The sequence below is a fragment of the Chamaea fasciata genome, unplaced genomic scaffold (assembly GCF_029207755.1).
Source record: "Chamaea fasciata isolate MVZ Bird 193981 ecotype frontalis unplaced genomic scaffold, bChaFas1.0.hap1 SCAF_1, whole genome shotgun sequence".
In the NCBI taxonomy this organism is placed as follows: domain Eukaryota; kingdom Metazoa; phylum Chordata; class Aves; order Passeriformes; family Sylviidae; genus Chamaea; species Chamaea fasciata.
The window spans coordinates 102,172,244-102,193,472 of record NW_027094086.1 but is presented as its reverse complement, the minus strand read 5'-3'; the positions used below and the strand labels follow the sequence as shown (position 1 = coordinate 102,193,472).

The 21,229-nt window shown below is 37.0% G+C and overlaps 1 long non-coding RNA gene across 1 annotated transcript; it reads left to right on the top strand.

Moving 5' to 3' along the window:
* Positions 1-3,417: 3,417 nt before the first annotated feature.
* LOC136285273 (uncharacterized) lies at positions 3,418-9,767 on the top strand. Its single transcript, XR_010719411.1, has 3 exons — positions 3,418-3,499; positions 5,978-6,067; positions 8,313-9,767. It is a non-coding gene; the product is annotated as an uncharacterized lncRNA (long non-coding RNA).
* Positions 9,768-21,229: the final 11,462 nt, after the last annotated feature.

The following is a 21,229-nucleotide window of genomic DNA, read 5'->3' as shown; positions in this document are numbered from 1 at the left end:
GACACAGGGAATGAGACTCCTTGAACCGTGACGCTTGACTGAGCAGCAGATGTAGGTTTATCTGAGACGCTGAGATGCCTGCTGTTTGTTTATCCTACTCTTCTCAAGGAACCTGCACTTTGTGCTTATTTTCTGTAAATAAACAAGATTACACCAAATGATATACCTGACTTCTATTTTTCATCTTAAGAGGAACAACTTGCCAGGATGTATTGGCTAACTGCTTCAGCAAAGTGGGTAATAGTATGAATTTGTAGTGTAAATTTAGAGGAGGTGACAGAGTTAATTTGAAAGATAGAATTTAGTAGATGACACCAGTAAATCAGTGCTCTACATACACATGGCTTTTAAAACTAGCCTGTCTCTAGTTAGCTGTTTAATATTTTTCAACAATATAAATTTATTTTTTAAAAAAGATCTAGAGCCCCACTTGAGATCAAGCTTTCTATCCTAAAGAAATTGTAAATAGGGAGAAGAATACTGTTCCTGTCTAAAAAAAGGGGCAATTTTCAAATAAACATATGAAAAAAAAATTCGTGGGGCTTTGAACTTATGTGATTTAAAGTTGCCTAAAAGTACTGTCACATTTGTCTTGTATCTTTCACTTGTCCAAATATTTAATGCATCATGAAGAATTTTAAAAGGAAAACAGTCAAATGCAAACTCATTAGGATTGCAGCAAGCTGACTTGCATTTTGTCAAGCAAAATCACCTTTGTGTACTTGCAGTAAGATTACTCTTGTTTATCCTTTAAGAAGTAAGAGTTCCAGAGTCTGAACAACAGTAACCAACCTGACTTTAGAAGATGGTAATGTCTTCTCCTGTTGACATGGGTCAGGTAATGCATGTAATTGCTGTTCTGTCACAGTGAGTACTGACTGAAAATTGGAATATTTGTTGAGAAGTTTAGGCATTTTGAACAGAAAAATGGTCACTTCAGATATGTTTAATTCAAGCATTGCATTTCAATGAGTCAAAAAACTATTGTTCTCTTATGAAATACTGTATTTTTGAAGAGGTATTTTAAGCAGTCAGATTTTTAAGACTGAATGGCTCAACCAAATTGTCATTTTTATAAAACACAGTTTTATCATTAAATGACGTGCTCTCATACAATAATGAACTTCAAGCAATGGTAATTTCCAGTTACTCAGAAGAAAAATAGGTGACACTATGACAATTTAAAGTCTCCCATAAGCAATCCATAGACACTTCCCCTTTCCACTTAATTTCATTGCTGTCCCTTTGAATTGTGATTTGATAATTATGTCAAGTAATTATTTGCCTGTTCCCATTAGCACAAAATAGTGGTCCTTGTGACAGCCCAACATAAGTGAATTGTCCAGCTCTGCTTTCGCTCATTTTTGAGATCTCTAACTATGAATGTTGATAGGCAAAAATGCTGGATTTGTGATTTATCGGAGGCGAGCAAGGAGCTATGAAAGGGAAATATTCACTTCAAAGGCAACAGGACCTTTCAGATCATAATTGTTAAATGGCAGCTTTGTCTGAGTGAGGATGAAAAAAGGGTGAACAAATCTTTTAGGACTTGTTCTTCTAGGATAAGCAGTAAGAACAAAAATCTCAAGATTTGTGGGTAATGTTTTTCCCTGCTGACTATTGTTTCTCGGTTTTAATTTTTTAATCAAAAAAACACCTTATATCTATAATGTTACAACTCCTTTCATTTTAGGTAGGAAAATAATTCCTTTTAAATTCTTTAAAATGTCAGATCTTCTGTGCTTTGCAATATTGTACTAGACATTTACTGCTGGAAGCAATTAGCAACAACTGAAGAAGTTGCTTCATTCTGACAAGAAATGAATGAGTTGCCATCTATGCTTCTCATTAAAAAACTAATCTGAAAAGCCACTGTTGAAAGTATTTTGCAGCATTTTGTCAGCTACCTTTTTGTTGTTTTGTTGTACCTTTTGTGGCCCTTGACAGACTTCAGGGCTCGTGCAAACCTCATGAAGTTCAACAAAGTCAAGTGGAAGGTCTGCAGCAGCACAAACACGGGCTGGGTGGTGAATGGGCAGGGCCATGAAGATGCTCAGAGGGCTGCAGGACCTCTGAACACAAGCTGAGAGAGCTGGGACTGTTCAGCCTGGAGAAGAGAAGGCTCCAGAGAGACCTTAGGGCAGCCCTGCAGTACCTTAAGGAAGATACAAGAGAGCTGGAGAGGGAGATTTTTACATGGATATACAGTGATGGGATAAGGGAGAGTAGCTGGAAACTGAGAGGGTAGATTTAGATTGGATATTAGGAAGAAATTCTTTGCTCTGAGGGTGGTGAGACCCTGGAACAGGCTGCCCAGAGAAGTTGTGGATGCCCCATCCCTGGAAGTGTTCAAGGCCAGGCTAAAAGGGGCCCCGATCAGCCTGGCCTGGCGTGAGATGTCTGCCCACTGCTCATGGGAATAAGGTAGGAATGTGATAATCTTTGGGAGCCCATAAAACCCATACCATTCTATGATTTATTCTGTGATTCTCTGGTCAAGGAATCTACCAGTGACCTGGTCTCAGAGCACTAAAATTCCACCCTCTCCTTTGTAGGAGGTGTTAAGAGCTCATTTTTACCCTGTGCTACCTGCTTTGTGGCATGTAAGCTGTACCTCTGCACTTTCTGTCCGGGGCAGAAGATTGCAGATTCTGTCATAGCTGTGTTGGTTACAGTTTCTAGTATTTCAACTAAGAAAAGTAATTTCACAACATCATGCAATACTTGTTGCTGATAACTGCTATTTCACAATTCTTAAAAGAAAAAGAAATGCTTCATGTCCCTGACAGCATATATATATAAGAAAAGAAATATAAATTTATATATATAAATATGTGTGTGTGTGTATATATATATGTAGGCCAGATTTCTTTTCAGTGCAGCCAGTTCACACATTTTAGCATGTTAAAAATATAAAGTCATACTAAACCAATTATAAGAAGTCACAAATTTAATTTCAAAAATTGGAGCTTTGCCTATAGATATAATAGAGACATAACTGGTTAAAGTATATAAATTACTACATAGCAAACACTAATAGGTTAGTAACAGATTCATCTGATGCTGAATAACCTTCTTGAAAACAGAATGTCCTAAGACACTCCGCTCTGTGCCTGTGAGTGACAGGTGAAGGCTATTTTTAAGTTTGTAAAAATTTTTGTCCTATCGAGATGGAGTTAATCATCCAGGGCTGATTGGATTAAGCAACTGTTTACTGAGAATAAAACACAGAACTGAAAAGTCAAGAAGGAAGGGATGCTTCTTTTGCTTTTTATGTCATAGGATGAGTTGTAAAGACCCCAGAAAAGCAGAGTGTATTAATAAATATAAAACACTTGAAGAACTAATTTTACTTTTGAAGGTGCTTGTTGTTTTCCATTGTTTATTCTCTCCAGAATTTCTGCGTGACTGCAGATTCAAAGGCGAGGATGGATGAAAGGTAGCTGTGAGATGCCCACATCCCTTGCAGACCCAGAGCATCAGCCAGTTCCACGTGTTGGTTTGTAGCACCGTCTGCCTTTCTTAACAGTGTCACTAAAAGAACACATTTGTCCCTGCACAGCTTTGCTGAGTGCTACTCGCCCTCCAGCCTAGGGAGCCAGTCTCTCCTGGTCTGCTGGGGGTTTCCCTTCTGATTTCTGATAATCATGTACAGGACTGTCAGATGCTGGTGACAACATGCCTCAATGCAAGGAAGAGACATCACAGACCTTGGCCTTCTCGGTTTGTAGGCTCCCCAGGGATGGTGACAACAGGGAGATGGGGAATGAGAGATGTCTGTGTTGGCATGTCTGGATGAGAGACAGTAAATTTTGTGGCTTCTGCAAAAATAAGGTAGCTGTTCCTCTGTTTTGTTTCAGAATTTATGTTAGTTGTAGCTTGAACTCAGTCTTAAAGTTGCTTTTCTAAGCACTGCATGGGTCTTAGTATCTTTTTAAAATATATCTTAACTATTGTGTATTTTTAGCTTCAAAAAAAAATGCAATTTTCAGTTGATCAGGGTCATTAGACAAATTGCCATTTCTTTTTCTTATCCTACAGCTTGAGATTTCTAGCATCTTCTGCGGCCCATTTCTTGGATTATATTACTTTATATATTTCTTGGAATATATGACTTTAAATGGTGAGAAAAATGATAAATTTCTCAGGAAAGCTTAAGATTTGCTGCACACTTATCCAGAAGCCAAACAATTTTTCTTCCTTACAGATGACAACTCTCATCAATCTTTTGCAGATAGACAAATGAAAATATAAGTTGTGATCCATGCAAAGTATTATAGCCACAGGTTGCTGGTAAAAAATTGTTTAAGTTCAGCTAGCTGAAACTTTGTGCCTTCTTCACTAATAGAAGTTTTCTCTCTGCTCCACCTGTGATGCTGGCAAGCCCAAAGGCTAGGATCTAGCATTTGGGTTTGTTTCTCTCACTCCTTTTGAAAGGAGGGTGGTAAAAGATATATATGCATCATTGTGGTCACAAGTGCTGTCAAAACCCACGAGATTCAAACAGAAAAAGCAGCACCTGCTTCAGCCAGACTCATGCTATATTAAGAATCCCCTTTTTCCTCTTCAGAAGTGGCAGACAGGCTAGACCCTTAGTTTCTATATGTCACTTCTCATAAATTTTAAAATTCATTATAATCTTGGATACACTTTTCAAAACCAATAATGGCTACTGTACTATCATCAAGGTTTGCATTTCCCAGGAGACACTCTGAACTGAAGGATTTTCTGCACACCTAAAAGTTCACCATTTCTTTTGCAAAAGGTGTTAGGGTTCTGTTGTTCCTTATTTCTCTTCCTGTCTCAGTGTTTTTTCCCCTCTGTCCTTTCCACCTGCCCTCCAGCTGCAGCTGCTGTATCCTGGGGCCTGATTTCATTTTGTAATGATTATTTCAGAGCCTCTGTGATCCCTAGCCTCCAGTTCCATCGAAAAAGTTTTCTCTGTCATGTTGTTTATTTACCCACTCATCTGAAATCCTAGAAAATAAAAGATGTGGAATAATGCATCATTCAGAAAGAAATTGCTCATGTTCCTGCTTTGCACACTGTTACCAAAATATCTTCTATTTTATTAACAATGCAAGTAATTCCAATAGATATTACTGTATCAAAAATGTATGTAGTAATGGACCTAATATCCTATTTATCGCCCTTTAACTTAGCACTTGTATTTGAATGACAATAGTCCCATATTTTAATGTCCCTTACCACACACTTTTATACTGCAGCAAATATTTGCACCGTGCTAAAGTGTGTAGATACATATATTTATATTTTTAATTTACAAATATATAAATTTGGCTTGATTCTTTTGTCTTCACTGAAACCAATGAAGCCGATTAGGTTGAGTGACAGAAGCCAGCTGTGTAAGACACAGGGTGGGTATATGTATTTGCTCTGTGAACTGCAACGTATCCTATTGGGACTAATATAAAATACAACAAACTGATATCATTTGGAACAAAGTCTGCTTTGGTGAAGGAGCAAAGCAATCAAACAATTAAAATAACTGGAATAAAGCTTATTGCACAAATAAGTAGCTTATATGTCAAAAATATGTAATCAGAGAATAGTTTATGTGCTGTATTTTATAACTGTACACTGGGAGATAGACAAATCTTTCAGAGACTGTTTCTGGCCCAAATTGTTCATAATCTATGGTTTTAAGGAAAGCATATGAGATGCAACAAAATTTAACATTGACAAAAATGCTCTGCCCTGCCACAATGTAAGGTCAGATCAGGCACTCAAATTGAAAAGTGCCTCTGTTACAGGTGTTACAAATGGAACTGCCCCTCTTGGCTCTTTAAGGCCCCCGCAGCCTCTGATTCTCATTATCTCCACCTACTCATTACCTTCATTGGTCATCAAAGAATTTTCTTTGACTTTCTTTGCTAGCACTTCATAAAATGATGCTCAAGTGCATGTTGTATATTTACCTCCTTTTTTTTTTTTTTTTTTTTCCTTCTGCATTTAGGAATGCTTTGAAAACCAGTCTCTTGGGGATGTTCCTAGACTCCCTGGACAGCTGTTTCTATGAAATTACTTCGCTACTTTTAGACACAAAGTATGATTTTTTTGTTCTCCTTTCCAAATTGCTCATGGGAGTGCAAGAAAGAGAATCAATTTTTTTTATTTTGTCTTTGAAATCCCTATGTACTATGAGTACCAATGTACCTATGAGTATATTGGTGAAGATTGTCATCATCTGAGGAGGCTGATGGGGAAATAGAGAGCTTCATGTTGACAAGCTATTTCCTCTTAATATGTTCATAATATTAATATTTAATTGGTTGACAAACTTTCAGTTGTGTGGCAACCCAGCCCAGCAGTGGGATCTTGAAATCTTTGGTGAATGGCCATGGTGAACACATGTGCAGGTTGGATGTGAATTGGACTTGATGATCAACAGTGGGACTCAGTGGTCATAGAGGTCTTTTTCAACCTTAAGGGTTCTATGAAACACCCGTTAAGAAATGGGTTGTGTCATAACCCTTTCCACTCCAGACCACACCCATGTGGAAAGTGAAGAACATCCAGGATAAGCTGGATGGCTGGGCATGTCAGTGCTCTCCCTGGGGGTTTACCCAGCTAGGGAGCTTCACAGTTCAACTCTTCTCAAAAAAGACAATTTTGTTTTATCAAAAGTCACCAGGAAGAACAGGAAAAACATCTGTGTAGGAAATGCAAGGCACAGTCAAGAGCAGTACTTAAATGTTGGTAGATACTGGGCATAAAGACATAACACATACACTGGTTTTTAGGACTGGACTTTCTGAATAAGCATGAGATATTTTGAGTGGCAATTGCTTTTGGAGAAAGTTGTTAGATATGTTTCTAGGAGAAAATAATCTGTCCCTTCTGAGACCCATTTAAGGGAAAGGTGGCACTGTTGGTGTTACTGGATTTCTGTCAGAGCTGAGTAAAACTACCTTTAGCTTTTGTGTAAAAGAAAATATTTGGGTATAGATTTACATCATTCTTGTGATTTAGAGACAATGTTCTACAATTTAGTGTTCTTACTGAAAACCATCCTGCCCCTTCCCCTCCACACCCTCCAACTGGAGGCACAAAAGGGAAGGATCACAGGTGCAGGTAAGAACAATTTGCTGTAAACAGCACGAGACAAGAAAACAAAGAGTAACCACAAAAATATTAATAACAGAAGGTGTAAGAAGAAGAAACTAATTACACAGAAAGCCCCTGACAATAAAAAAATGCCAGACTGTTCAATTAACCATGTTTTCTAGACCTGAAGGAACCCCTTCTCCACAGAAAAGAGAGAATCTACCTCCCCTGTCTCTGGCAATGATAAGAGGTGCTATAGAACAACATCAGGGTCCTGGCCATGCCCCTCCATGGTTATTACGAAAAAAATTAACCTGGTGAGAACCAGGACAATAATTCTTCACAAGAACTCTCTTAAAATTATGTGTTAATTACATCTTTCAAACTTGAACATGTGTCTTCAGAGTTTTTGCTCCTCCTTTTTTGCAGACAGCTCTATTGCTTGTATGTTCTTCTACTAACAATAAGCTTTCTGTGTAAATAAGCAGGGCCCCAAAAAGCCAGCTTGCTACAGCAGGAGGTAAGAACAGAAAACCAAAGGTTATTGCAACACTGCACTGGGAATGCTATGCCTCCAAAAACATAAGATATTCATGCACAAAATGTCCAGACAGGTCTATTTTTAAGAAAGCAATGTCAAGTTGTATAATTTTACAAAGTTTTTTTTTACAAAGCTGAGCTGTTTTCCCTGCATGTTGTTAAAGCAGTAAAGTGTAAGCTTTATATGGGAAATAATATAATGGACAAATTTACTAGGGTTTTTTAATTGGTGGTAAATTTCTAAAACATAAAATCAGTTTCACCTTTATTATTTTATTTCTTCATGTACATCATAGTGGTAGTGTATAATTAAACTGTAGTATGTTTATCACTTTTTGCATTGTGAAGTCTTAAAAAAGAAAATAGTTAGAAACAGATTTCTGTTTGACAGATGCTCTATCTCTTGCAGTTCAAAGTGTGAAGCTTACACATCAGGGTCAAAATGTATGCAACAATCAATAATCTGAACTTCTGCCGTGATTTAAATAAAATTGAAAATCACCCCTTTCCCATGGGGTGGAGGAGAAAAGTAATATGGTAGAAATAATGAGAATGCTTTACAGTATATATTATCTTTTTTATTGCCATAAATAACCAGAATAATTTTGCATACAACAATCAGAATAAAGAAACCCTTTTTTTTTCCTGTGAATTGTGTATTTTTTATAGTTTATTTAAAACTACATGTTTCATGTTTTCACTAGGATGAAAATACACCTCCTCTGAGCTCCTTGATCAGACTCATACTTGGAAGACTGGCAAGAAAGCAAGATTTGTAACCTCTTTAGCAAGTGTCATCATGCTTTTTGCTCTAAGAAGGGACAGTCTTATGTGTGCTGCTTTCTGTGAGACAGAACTAGAAAAGCTATCAAATAAGTAAAATATAAAATGTGAAATGTTTAATCAATGTTTGATGAGGTAGGTGGAGAAAAAGGGAAGATTTCAATAACTATTAAAATCCAAAGTCTAGGGTCAGGCCATTGCTTCCTCTAAATACTGCTTCTCACCAGCAATAACTCCTCTAACTTGGATTGAAGAAACTGTGCCTTATCTTCATGTAAATTACAATATACAGACTCTTAATATGATCCAAAGTACAAAATTTGGCTCGTGCCCTTTGGAAATACTGAGTGGCAAAAAAAAAAAAAAAAAAAAAGAAAAAAAGAAAAAAAAAAAGTAATCCAATTTGTTTTAATTGGTTGAGGTATTTTAGGAGAAATTGGGAAAAATAGAGAAATCCCTGGAGGGAACTCCAAGTGGGCAAGCAGCAGGAAAAATTGAAATTTATTATATTTTTAATGGTGATTTTTATAGAATAAGAGAAAGGCTTAAATCCAAACGCATTTCTGTCAGAAAAAGGGATGGATCTTAATCATAAAATGCGAATGTTGTGGGACCTAAATCCCAAAGTCTGATGCTGGTATGTGGGATTTTGAGCTAACAAAACCTGTAGAGCAAGCAGCCCCCACCTGGGGAAACTACCCGTAATATAAAAGGCCAAATGAGGATCAATACCATTAATAGATCACTTTCCTCAGAGCTATTTCCAGGCCGTGTATTTGAAGCAGATTAATAGACAAGTCTAGATTGTTTCAGTAAGCAATTTAGATGAAGCTTGATTCACCTTGAACAGAAAGACAAAAGACCTGAAACAATTCACAGACTCTGATCTAGATTCTGTTCAATGCAGATATTTAAAATAATAGGAGGTGCAAAGAAGAGAGACCCCTCAAACCAGAAGGAAACAAGTAATTTGAAGACTATGACATTTTATTCTCCTCCTAAATTCCTTTAAAAAACTGTCATTTAGATCTTGAAAACAGGGATTCCAGCTGCGTTTAGCAACTTGGTATGCACTTGAAATTTTACATGAATGGAATACACAATTGTGTTATTCTCTAGTCATTCAAGTTCTGGCTACAGGCAGCTGAAGGCAAAGATTTTAACTAGAAATAGTTTGAAAATATGAGAGAAAGTTTCTAGAAACTTTATTCCAGAAAATAGATTCTTGGTTTTGCAATCCTTTGCATCACTCCTGTCAGTTTTGGTTTTTTTTACTCTGTGATTTTCTTCTTTTGATTGTGATTTCTAATCCTGTTCATAAGTGGAAGCTAAATGCTTTTATCTCAATTTAGCTAGTATTTAATAGACCTATGAAAAAACAGAAATTTATATATATGAGCTCTTTACAGATCTCCGTGTATTTAAAAAGTATTTAAAATTTGATGACAAGTATTTAAAAAATTTTAAATACAATAACCTTGATTAAACATTGCAATAAATAATAGCATTTTCCCAAATAACTACTTTTTCTCTTTTATGAAGTATTTTATTTATGTGGTTTAAAGGTAAAATTGTAAAAGGGCAGTTTACAGACTGAACTGTGTCTGTTAAAATCCGGTTTGAAATTTTATGTAATTGTGGTTTATTAATATTGAAAGAAATTTGGCATCTAGAGTATGGTCTCAAGTGCCAAATTCTTCTGTTCTGACTGTAATATATCAGGTGGCCCAAAGCAATAGAAGCTGCTCTTTAAGACAGTATATGACCCGAGTAGGATAACAGGAACTGAGCAAGTACTGAAGTGTTCTAAGGAGAGATAGAGCAAATACCATCCTATGAAAGAAAAAAAAAAAGAAAAAATTTCTGAAGATATCTGACATAGGAAACCAAGAAAAAACAAAAAGTTTTTTTTGTATACCGATACATTTGAAACAGATGTCAAACATTCAAGACCAGATATCCTGAGCAATTTCCAATTTGAGATCAAATTATAACAGAAATCAGGAGTCCCAAAATGAGAAAAGGATTCTCAGAAAGAGATTCTTTTGTACACAAAGAACAAATGCAGATTTGGTAGGCTGAGGAAGTCAATCAAGGCAGGCCATACGTTTTGAGGGGAGGAGAACAAGAAATGTTAATGCATTGGATAAGTAAGTCTTAAAACTCCTATGAACACACAGAAATGAATAAGACGGAACACTCAAAGAAAAGTCTAAATAATGAATTGGAATTTCCTCAAAAGGAACAGGATGAAAAATTATGCAGGATAAAAAAAAAATAAGATTTAATCAGTGTCTGGCGTTTAGACAAACTATATTTGGAAGAAGCAAAACCATCTTCTAGAAAAGTCAATAGAGGATGACTGAATACATCTAAAATTAAGCTACTCATGCAGTTTTGGAGAACAAGTAAAAGGAGGTCTCTGTGTGAAATTTATTCAAAGAATTATATGTGAGAACTGGAACATCAGTTTAAATCAGCTAAAATAGTAGTGAGACCTCTACAATTTATAAAATAAACCCTGGTGCACAACCTTGTGTGCTAGCAGAAACAAAAGCTTTGGAGTAAGTTGGTCATGCAAAAATAGGGAATGTTTGAAGAGGACAGCAAAAGAACAATTCCCAGTATATACGAACATGAAAGAAAGTTTAAAAAAAAGCAAGTCAAGTTGTACCAAAAGGTTCTTTTGATGAAATAAGAGTAATGAGCTTCTGAACAATTGTTTTTTTCTATCTAGAAATAGCATCAGTAGAAAACCAGGGCTTTTGGATGTCAAATTTTAGTGCTTACTAAATTGGACATATTAAATATTGTTATGATAGTTAAGAGGCCACATTCAGTGGTTATGAGATTAAATGGTTTTCTGAAGAATAAGATAATAGTATTTTACTTCAAGTCCAGGGTGTCCAAGCCCAACAATGTTAAGGATACTGCTGTAGAAAATGACAGGAGAATGCTTTAAAAAGATGAAAAAAAAAAATGGATTCCAATTTGGCATTTCTGAATTTCAGGGCAACAGCCTTTAAATTTGATCTGTCACCAACTGAAACAAGATTTGACAGAGATCCTAGAGCTAGACATTTTGATTGTATGGCCTCTTCCTTTAACTTAGAGGTAAGTCAGAAAAAGACAAAAAGGAAACAGGAAGTGTGCTTGGGGAATAGAAACTATCATGCAGCCTGTACATCTGTGGGACAACCTATAAGCAGGAGGGACTGGAGACAACTACTCTTTAGGAAGAAACTGAAGGAGTAAAAGGTAACTTCTGAAAATATAACTGTAGAAATAGAAGCAGCTGCAGAGAATTTGATGAAAGAAGGCACAGTAATGCAGTAGCTGAAGAGCTGAAGCTGAGAAGAGTTCTAGAGGTTCCTTCAGGAGACCAAAGGAAGAACTTCTTGCAGCAGATGATAGTCAAAGAATCTTTTCTATATGAGCATCAAGAAGAAGCAGTTAATTCAGAATTTATCTTGAATGCAGCTTTGAACATGTCCTTTGAGAAGAAAAAAGGAATACTGATATTTGGGGCAATCTGCAACCACATAGCCAAAGGTCATGTTTTCAATGGCATTCATGGCTGAGCCTACAGAAAATGAAACAATGGGATAAGCACCCCGTTAAAGGATGCTGGGAAGACTCCATGTCTAGAAAAGCTTAAGGGGGGTTATGAAACACATGTTGGGAAAGAGGTTGACATAGTAGGTGTCACTGGAGAGTGAGTTTGCCCAGGACAGGGAGGTTGGAACTAGAAGATCTTTAAGGTCCTTTCTAACCCAAAGTATGATTCTGAGTGTATGTTGGCCTGGAGATACTTTTTTTCATAAGCTTTGATCTTGCACATCTTCTCCAGAAGTAGTTTCAAGTGTTAGAATGAGTGGGATCATGCTATTGTTTAGAAATTATGATGTAACAGGAGCCTTTTCAAAGTAGCAAGGGTACTCTGAAAATGTCAGAGTTCATTGAATGTTATTGGGTGTTTTATTCAGATGGCACAGTTCAGAAAAGACTGGCTGTGCACAGCTCCATGTATACTCACAGGGTGCAATTCATATCCTACTAGCTCACACTCCAGGGAAGAGAGATAAAAAGTGAATAAGAAATTATGTTTTTATTCCTGTTTTACAGAAAGGGAGGAGATAGGTAAATGGCTTTTTGTGGTCATAGAAAAAGCATGTAATAACCTGAAGTTATGTAAGAATTAATTCAGTACCTTCTGCCAAAACATCCTTTCTTTCTTTAGAAGCATTGCATGATTCTGTGGCGGAATAAATTAAGAAGTATTTTCTAAGGCCTCCACTAGGATATGCTGATTCTCCCACAGGGACAAGAATCTTTTGTTTAGTAGTCTGGGACAGTGTTCAGTGCAATCCCGCAGTCAGTTAAAATGGGCTACTATTGGTTGCAGATCCAGATGATCTAAAACTAAGCCCACCAGAGACCACTTGATTCACATTTTGGGAATAGATGTGAGTGCCTAGACTGAGCAAAAGGAATGGATAATTCAGCAGTCAGTTAGTCTTAGCCATTATGTGTGCCTTGTGTATGTTACGTTTGGGTGACATACTGCAAACCGTGTTCAAAGCAGTAATGAGAGGAGCAAGACAGGAACTGAGAATTTTCCTTTTTGAGCGATGTTACCTATGATATTTTCTAAAGCTGAATTTTGAATAGTAAGATGATGGATAGTGAATCACTTAAAAACAAATCTTGTTGAGGTCTTTAGCTTGTGTAATAGGATGTCATTTAGCAGAACACCTTGTTAACTCGTTATGGAAATTCAAGACTGGCGAACGAAAATGGCTTTGCATATTTTCAGAAGGCAAGATGATGCATTGAGTTGTCTCACAAGCAGGTGTATTTATTCCATTGATTCTTTAGAAAGCATTCAGTGGATTGTATGACTTCTACTTTTCTCTCTTCCCTCCCTCAATCCGTAATTAATTTCTGGGAACATTTGCCATGCATCATTGTAATTTTGTACCTGTGAGACAGCTTCAGAAGCCTGGCTCTTGCAGATACAAAAGGATTTTTTTTCAATGTATAGTGGGTACATGAAACATGAGGAAGATGTAACTGCAATCTCATGGATTAAAGGCAAGAAAGGAGAAGGAGGAAAAAGTGCACATATGCAATGGAAGAAAAAAATTTGGGACAGGGTATGGAGAAAGTATTTCTTTAAAGAAAATAGCCCCGTTTTCTCTATACTGTAATATTTAAACATGTATATGAATAGACACCTTTAAATATACAACCCTTACTAAAGTCAGAGATGAAAAATGTTTGGTTATGATTTTTGGAGTGAATTTTGCAGTAAATTAAGTTAAAAATTTCATTAGGTATATGCTGACAGAGTGTTGGATTACTCTAACAGTGGAAAAATAAATTTCAGTACAGATAACTAAGAAATTTAAAGAATCAGAAAGCTATGGTGCTCATTAAAAAGAAACCTTGCTCTTTCCAAGGTTAGGGATTAAATAGATGAAGACTTCAAGGAATTAGTGCTGTAATAAGGAATCATTTAATGAGAATGTATGTCACAACATGTTGGATAGCTAGTTGCAATGAAGTGACATTTGCTTGGATTTGAAAAGGAAGGAAAAACATTGATTAACGAGCATATGAAATATTTATTTATGAGTATTTTTCTAATGCATTCTGCTTATTTTAGGTCTGTGTGAAGTGGTTCTGCACTGTGAACAAAAATGGACTCAGTAAAACGGGCTTTGCAGACCAGCCTTACTGAAAGTATTTACCAGGCAGAAAGATGTTCTTGTTTGTGCTTCACAAAATCATAGGGAGAAGTTGATGGGTTTTGTTTTGATTATTTTTAAGATGCACATTCAGAGAGCAAGTTCCTCCACCCTGGAGGAAAATAGGCAATGTACATCCATCTGAAACAGAAATAGTGAATAGTCCAAACTTTCAAAACTCTGAAACTCAAAGTGTATTCTCTTTTGGTGAGGATTTTTGTTCCCTCAGCAAGGCAGACACCTCTGTTCTGACTCTGCAGCACAGTTTCTTTATTCCCTTTGCCATCCTATTAGCCACACTTCTCTTGAACCTTTGTGATTAGAGTTGTGTTTTGAATTCTAGATGAACGCTTAACAGGATTTTGTAAGGAAGTATTCCTTCCATCCATCTTTTGCTAAAATGACTTTGTCTGGCAAATATTAGCTGTTTCTTTAATGACCACATCACATTGGTGCCTCTTACTTTTCCAAAACTGTCTCTGCATCCCTTTATAATTTCTGATGATGTCTTTCAGGTCTGCAACCTATGCACATTTCATTATAGAATTAGAAGTATTTTTCTTGCATAAAGATCATTAAAGATAAGCTGACCAAAGATTCTTCCAAAACTTGAAATGTTCTCCTAATAGCTCCCCTCTACTGTGAAAGTTCCTTACTTACCACACTGTCACTAATCTCCGCTAAAGCTCCTAACCCATCTTGCAAATGGTTTCTTAATTCCCAATTTCTTTACTCCAGGAGTTCCCCTGAATGCCTTACTGTAGTTCAGGAAAACTGGATATAACATACTTCAGTTTTCTACAACATACTTCAATTGTCTACAGAAATCCAGTAGAAAGATTCTTCTCTCAAAGAAAAATATCATCTGTACCTGGCATGATCTGCCTTCTTACTCTTCTCCATCCACATTGCTGAAACAATTATTCTTTTGGGCCTGTCAGTGGTTCTTGAATTCTCCTGAAAGGTAATTAAAATCTTGGTTAAGAGATCCATCTAAGAAAAATCTTCAGGATAAGGTGAAAATCAAATTAAAATATTGAGTAGGAAAGGCAAAGAAAAGGCTGCACTTCTCCTAGTGCATTTTAATGTCTCCTTAACTAACAACCATTGCAGAAACTTCGGCATTCAGGCTGTGTTGATATTCATGGTGGTGCCATGTAAAGCATTACAATAAACATATTTAGATGAGGAGCACATGACATTATAACAACAATCTCCATTAACAGGAAATAAAGTTCCATGAGTTTTCTATGTTTTACAGGTTTTTTTGTTATTTTGTTTAGTTTTTTTGCATTTTCATTTATTTTTTGAACTATATGGAAGGACAGGATCATTTTAGTTTCTTAAAAGAGAACAAGAGTTTGATTATTTTCAATCATTTTGGATAATGATTTTTAGCTGTAAGAAAACTGAAATGTTGTCCAGTGAAAGGTTTTTCAGAATAAAAAGTCCAGCACTAGAATTTGCCACTCTGAAGCAGGTCATCTTAATTGACCATTTATGGATCTAACTGATATGCAGACATGTTGAAATTCTGACTCCAGAGTTTTATGTTTTCCTAAATCTTGCATTGAAATCTTGCATTAATTTTGCACCATATGCTTTGAAAATATGCTCAGTAAAACTGGATAAATGATGTATTGAATATAATTTCTTAAGGTATTTCAGAAGCTTTTTTCTTGGTCTGGAAAAAGAAACTTCTTTATTTATTTTTTTCAATATTAGGCTGTCAAGGTGAAAGGAGGAAAAAAACAAACACAATATCTGAGGGCATTCTGTTTCCTCTGTCTGAATTCACATAGCAACAGAAACAAGTGCAAAGCATTATAAATGTAATTCAAAAGTCATCAGTCATGTGTGGTCACTGCATGGAAAGAACTAAATAGAAAACAAATCTGTCTTAGAGACATGAGTGGCAAGTCCATTCAGAAGCTATGTAACAACAATGAGAACATGTCAAGAGACACAAACAGATTAAAAGCTCCCAGTTTACATCTACCATTTGCATAGGTTTGGATGCTTTCTTTGGTTTATTGAACTTGATATATGCTCTACCTATTTTTTCCTTATAGATCTCAGAAGAAAGTGTCTCTCATAAACGCCATTTTTCCTAGATCCTGGACTGCTGACAGAAACAGTGCAAGAACAAACAGTATTCAAAAAACCTCATTTTGCCTCCAGCTAAATTCACTAAGTGTCAAAGCAATTGATTTATTTATTTCTAAAGCAAAACCAACTCAGTTTTCAAATCACTAAGAAGAATATTAGGATGGGGAGGTGGGGAAGATTGGAGACTAAGTTACCTGCTTGGTTCTTATTTTATTTAGCTTGGTTCCCCTGTTAAATGTGACCCTGTGGCAGTTTACGGCCCCCACATGGTACACACTTTGAGTGAAAAATAGACCCATTTGGCCATAGTTTCAGGGAATGTTTCTTGAGAGTTTTACACTGCTGAAGGCTTTATTGCTGCCATCAGTGGGAGAAGATACAAACTTTCAAATAAATCTGCTCAATATTTACCAGCTTATTGTCACCACTTATGCATACCCATTCTATGCAGTTTCAAGCAAAAATGTAACAAAAAAAAAAAAAATTGCACCTCATAAGTTCTCATAACTTAATGGTAATTTAGGAGTTCCTTCAGTTAGAGTAGCTATCTCAGAGTTGAAATTATTTTTTCTTCATTTTTTTTTATTTTCCTGTCTGGATTTTTTAGGCTTTTTTTTTTTTTCCTAAAATTGAAAATAATCTATGGAATGAAAACTTTTCATGTTCTTAATAAATTCAAATGATTTTTCACCTTTTACAAGGGCCCAAGCCTATGTCTTTCAGAGTTTTTGTGAAAAGCCACAGAGGAAAGATATTAATTTGGTCGTTACATACCTTCAAAGTAGTAGGCCCAGGTACGAAATAAGCAAGGCTCCAAAACCTTTGTTGTAATTATTACAAATAATATGCTACCTGCAAAATGTAGGTTTGGGGTCAGTTGGCCATTTTGCCACTTTTTTCATGCAGTTTTGGTAAGCAAGCACATCCTCCATCAATCAGTTTGTGACAAAGAATTTAGCTAAAAGTACCATATTTCCACAGCTATATTTTTTTCACAAAAGCATTTTTTCCAAAGGATTTTTTTTTAATGCCATCCAAGAGTTCTAATAGTGGTACAGGCATCCCAAATTTGAGATACTTGCAGATCTTGGTCACTATCTTTACATTCATAGAATAAGATTCTTTGAGTTTGGAAAACCTTAAAACACAGAGTATATTAAGGTAGAACTTCCAAGTTCTATTAGAAATTTTTATTTGGTTGGTGGGGTGCTTGCCTGCTTGGTGTGTGTGTAGTTTCCACATCATAATGCAAAATGTTTGGGAAACCACTTCAGTACTTCACGGAACTATAAAAACCCAGCCTTTTTGACATTTTCATTTTATTCATCTAAGGCAGATCCAAGTATAATATTCACTGTTCAACCTGCCACATTTTAAGAAAGAATCGCACAGGACTGTGCATTCATAAAATCGTAACTACTTTATGTTATTGTTAATACAGTTTCTTATGGAACATGTGCAATGTGTTGATATTCTGTAGTTAATAGGCTGTTCTTGCAGAATCCAATGTAGAGTGAAACAAATAAGTCAGTCTGGAATGCAAAAACAGTGCTTCTTTTAGGAACTCGACTGACTCTGACCTATCATCCAAAAAGAAAAAGGACAATTACATTTTTGTGTCAGGCTTGGAGCTGCTGTGAGGGAGAGATCCCTCATAAAACCTACTTGCTGCCTGGTTGAAACTTTATATGCGGTGGCCGGCATCAGGTGGAGAAGAATGCCCTCAAGGAATGCAATGCACAGGCAGAACTGAAAAGAGCAACTCTGTGTAAGCCCTTGTAAGGCAGCAGAGAGAGTGGGGTGGCACAAGCCAGCTGGGACTGCCCTTGCTCCCCGTACACTAGGCTGCACCATGGCGGAACATGTAGAGATGCCCATACTCTCCCTGCAGACAGAACTCTAATTTGAAGTCACAGATTTCTTCTTTCCATGGACTTTTTCATTTTAGAAACTGCTGAAAACCTGCAGCTGTCTTTTTACCAGCAGCTCCCAGGCACATGGGAACACAGATTAAAAGCAGGACGTTCCATTACTCCAGGAGGTCTCTGCACTGCCAGGAGTCAGACTGACTTCAGGTCCTCAAGGTTAAACTGTCATAAGAAGTAAATGCAGTACAGTTCTCTTGCTCCTTTGTCACTGTGCCTTGTGGTGACCTAATGAGATCATTTGACCAGACCATAAGGGAGTTTCAGAGATAGTCCAGTCCTCAGGCAACCCTAAAGTAAGTTTTGTAGCTTAAGTACTCAAGAATCTGCTGTAAATAAAAAATCAGGGTCAGATTTCTCAACAGACTAAGTTTCCCCAGATGGAGTAGTCTATTGCCATGTTTATAACCCATGGGTTGGACTTTTCCAGGTTTCTGCACTCAATAACTTAATTTGTTGGCAAGCATTTAATAGCAAAAAAACCTGTTACTCTTCGTTGTTGGGCAAAAGTGAGGGGCAAAAGTGTCCTACACACTTCTTCTGAGTTGATTCAGGCACTCTCTGAAAAGGAAATTATAGCCTTACCTTCAAAAAAATTCTGCAAAGTAGCAGTCTTCACCCACTTTGTTTGGTGTTCTAGGAGAATTAAGGCCCAAAATGATCAAAATGTTTACAACCCAGTTGGGAGAAGAAAAACAGACTTAGGAAAGAAAACCAGCTACAATAATCTACATCTTCTTATACTTGCCCGGAACACTCATGCAATAGCTTTGTGGGACAAGCTTAGAAAAATCAATACTCCAAATGAAATATCATTGGAAAACTCTTCTCATTTCAGCTCTGGTCCCAGTGAGGAGCTGTAATGTATCTATGAATAATGTTTAGCTTCAATCTCTTTTACAGCCATTCCAAACAGATGAGCAATTTTTGAAAAGCTACTGTGGAAGATGCACTTTTGCCTCTTCATCAAAAACGTATAAAAATGAAATATATTGCAGTATTTATTGCAATGTATTACAAATGCTCATGGTGATCCAGTACAGATGCTTCTTCTCTGTGGCACTGACCTTCAAAAGTGATGATGTGAAAAGCCCTAGATTTTATGACAGCTTAACTCAGAATACATTACAGCTTTATATTAATATGTATTTGTTCAGCTGTAAACTTGGAATATGAGAAGAAACTCTGCACCTTGTACTATGCTATAAAGTTTAAGTATTAAGAGAAAGAGGTTCAAGAAGCTACAACTAGGATTTAACAATATTTCTGTGAAATTAATATCCCTTTTTGTCTTTCCGTACCACACAAATCTTTTTTTCTGGGTGTTTCATGAATTCTGCATTTGTTAAGTGAATATAATTATCAAGAATTTGAAGACTGTCAGAGCAGCAATAAATAGACCTGTATGACACAGCTATGTAGATAAACTGGTCACTTAATAGTTAAGTTTGAAAGGAGGATTCCAAGACAAAACATGCATGAACAATAGCTGTGATACATGGGCTGTCTGTAACAGCTTTGTGATCCAGTTCTGTAAGCTTGAGCCAAGCAAACAGCTCTAACTCTGCTCACTGAAGGATGTTTGCTGTACCTGTAGCAGTGGTGAAAACCTCAGGAGAATTACAGCAGTGATTCTCTCCACAGTCCCCGATGGCCTATGGTCCTCACTCCTTCAAGGTGCTGGTTGATTATATCTGTGGCTTGCCCTAGACTTCAAAACACTATTTCCACAATCAAGGGCTCCACAATCAGGCACTACTCTAATGAAGGAATGGTGCTAGTGCTTCCTGCCTTAGGCATGCAGAGCTCTCCAGCCAACTTTGGCAGTTTCCTGGAAAAGTAAAGGAAGATACAACAGCTAGTCCTGAAGAAAGGTGAACATGTTTTTTGAAAACCATCACTTAAGATTATCAGTTTTGATGCTGCAACGGGCAGCATTTTGCTGGCAGGAGGAGAGAAAAAATGAATCAAAATGGATGACCAGAAATTGCATACATGGAATCATTCAGGGGGGGCATGGTTCAGTCTCCAAGCTACCAGTTTTAATTACCATTTGGGTTCTTTGTGTTGCTTAACCTACATGCCTCCTTTGTGTACACAGTGTTGTTTTACTTCCATGTGTTGCATGTCCACCCATCCTGTCAGGTTTGAATTATGGCTTTGCTTCCATGGGCAGTGAGAGAGCTCTGGCTGAGATATGCCCTCACCTCTGCAGGTGAGGTGTGATTGACAGGAGGCCCATGAAACAGCCCTGGCTTTGTGAGACATCAGTTCTGCTTCTGGACAATAGTTGTCCCAAAGAGAAAAAGCGCCCCCAAATCCATGCACTCCAGTCACAGAGACAACACAGACAGGATTGGAGAGGTGTGCCTGAATAGGAGGTGGAGAGACACCCAAAGAGGAGGATACTCACAATTTATGCTGTATGTAGCTGACTGGAAATAGTGAACAGCAATGCAACTACACAGCAAGTTCAGAGGGGAGACTGGGGATCTAAAGGACTTGAGATCCATCATTTGGATCACACTGGGTTCTGTCTTGAGCAGAAAAGTTCAAAGTTCTTGCTGCTTGAATATGGCCCAGTCACAGATGCAAAGGACATGGGATAATTTGGAAATTGCAACATCCTATCATGGAAGACATGTCAGCGGGTCTACCTGCAGACCTGAGATGCAGACTTCTGAGATGCATATGTAACTGTTGAACACATTTTTGGGGCACTACTATCAGTTTAGAAATGTTATCTGTTGGTTCTGGGCTAGTCTTTGAGAATGGGTGGCCTTAGCTGTCCCCCTTTTCCTTTACAGAAAGTTTTCAGTACATCCCCATTCCTTTGATATAATAAAAGGTGATTGGCCTTTAAGATTTGTGTCTATGGCAATAGATTGGAGCTTTCATATTATTCGAGTGTCATGAACCAGTTCTGATAATTCTATTGTACAATCACTTTTGTGGCATTTCTATGTTCTGTTCCAGTGTATTCCATATGGGCATAAGTTCAGCTTGTGCTCAAAACATTCACTTGGGAGTACTATGGTTATGGGCAGTGAGCTT